Source organism: Monodelphis domestica, chromosome 4 (assembly GCF_027887165.1).
Source record: "Monodelphis domestica isolate mMonDom1 chromosome 4, mMonDom1.pri, whole genome shotgun sequence".
Lineage (NCBI taxonomy): Eukaryota > Metazoa > Chordata > Mammalia > Didelphimorphia > Didelphidae > Monodelphis > Monodelphis domestica.
In genome coordinates this window covers 11,505,631-11,507,854 of record NC_077230.1, presented here as the reverse complement: position 1 = coordinate 11,507,854, position 2,224 = coordinate 11,505,631, and the positions used below count along the sequence as shown (strand labels likewise).

At 36.5% G+C, this 2,224-nt stretch overlaps 1 pseudogene; it reads left to right on the top strand.

The window, feature by feature from the left end:
• Positions 1-386: 386 nt before the first annotated feature.
• On the top strand, positions 387-1,441 carry LOC100025282 (ribose-phosphate pyrophosphokinase 2-like; annotated as a pseudogene).
• Positions 1,442-2,224: the final 783 nt, after the last annotated feature.

The following is a 2,224-nucleotide window of genomic DNA, read 5'->3' as shown; positions in this document are numbered from 1 at the left end:
GAAGTTAGCTTATATTTTATTTATTTTTATATTGTTTATTATAAAATCTAGTCATCTCATATAAACTTTTAGGTAGTAGATATGTAATGGAGATGCCATTCCCAATTGTTAAACAAATGTGATTAGGTAAGGAGGAAGTTTGCGTAAAGCTCTTGGTACCAATCCTAAAATATTAAGTATGTACTTTGACTGAATCCTGGTTCCTCCATAAAGATAACAATCATACAGAGTTGGCCTTTGCTTTTTTGTCAAAATCAGGATGCTCAGATTTTATCTCTTTCCAGAGGGGTTGATGATAAGATCAAAAAGTCTTCTTCTAAATTCTTTGAAAATATTGTTTATGAGCTTCAGCAGCCGCCACCGCCATCTCCCGCCTAATGTCAGCCATGCCCAACTTTGTGCTGTTCAGTGGCAGCTCAAACCAGGACTTGTCCCAGAAAGTGGCTGACAGGTTGGGGCTAGAACTGGGCAATGTAGTCACTAAGAAATTCAGCAATCAGGAACCCAGTATAGAAATCGGTGAAAATGTGAGAGGGGAAGATGTCTACATTATCCAAAGCAGCTGTGGGGAAATGAATGATAACTTGATGGAACTTCTCATTATGACCAATGCTTGCAAAATTGCATCATCATCCAGGGTGATCGCGGGGATCCCATGTTTTCCATATGCCTGAGAAGATAAAAAAAGACAAGAGTTGTGCTCCAATTTCTGTAAAACTTGTGACTAATCTGCTTTCCATGGCTGGGACTGATCATATCATTACAATGGATCTCCATGCTTCTCAGATACAGGAATTTTTTAATATTCCAGTGGGTAATTTGTATGCAGAACCTACAGTTTTACAATGGATTCAAGAAAATATTGCAGAATTTAGGAATTGTATCATTGTGTCTCCAGATGCTGGTGGAGCTAAAAGAGTGACATCGATTGTTGACACACTGAATGTGGAGTTTGCTTTGATTCATAAAGAAAGAAAGAAGGCAAATGAAGTAGACAGGATGGTTTTGGTTGGTGACACGAAGGATGGTGTAGCCATCCTTGTGGATGACATGGCTGATACATGTGGCACAATATGCCATGCTGCAGATAAGTTACTGTCTGCTGGAGTCACCAAATTTTATGCTATTCTGACTCATGGAATCTTCTCTGGGCCAACTATTTTCAGGATTAATAATGCGGCATTTGAGGCTGTGGTGGTCACAAATACAATTCCACAAGAAGACAAAATGAAGCACTGATCTAAAATCTAGGCAATTGATATTTCAATGATACTGGCTGAAGCAATACAGAGAACACACAATGGTGAATCTGTATCTTACCTGTTCAGTCATGTTCCACTATAACTCCAGATCATTGCTTTCCTGTAGGCTGTGTACAGCTACAGTATGCTTTTCTTTAATTATTGGGATTCAACAGTATAATAATTAATGTTATTATAGCTTCAATTGTGTGAGCTTTGAGATCTTCTTTTTTCCTTTCTTGAACCTGTTCTTGCCTTTCCAACATTCTGCTTAACCCCCCCTACACACATACACACACACACACACACACACACACACACACACACACACACACACATTTTCCCCCTTTTTTAAGAAATAAATTGGCTTCTATGGGAAATGTCTGCATTTTGATTTGGACTGGCAGATAACTTTCCTGTACTCTTATATTATACTGGACCTATAATCATAACAGTATAATTACATTTCAGAAGTTTTTTAATTATATATATCTGGGTTTGTCAAAGGTAGCCCTGTATTAATGCATTTCATATAATACATTTATTTAATAAAAATGTCCATGGGCATTGGAATCAGACCTTTTATTCAGAATAAAAATTATTTTAGAAAATTGTAGGATACCTTGAATGCTGATTTTTTTTTTAGCTGGGAGTTCAAAATGTCTTGGACTTGACCTATTTTGAACAAAGTTTTGAATAGCTATAATGGTCATTGACCAATTTGCTTATGAATATTTGTAGACAAATCAGTTGACAATGTGTAGTATAAACAAATGTAGTTTGATGTATCACATCTAAGTTGACTGTGTAAACTTTAGTTTTTTCCACCCAACTTAGTCTAAAAAAAAATCAGGAGACTGTGAACTTTAGATTACTCCACCCTACTTAGTCTAACAAAATCAGGAATGTCTACACCCATACTTAAGGATTAAGTATTTAGGAGGATGGCCTATGACAGACATGTACTAGCAAATGAAAAATCA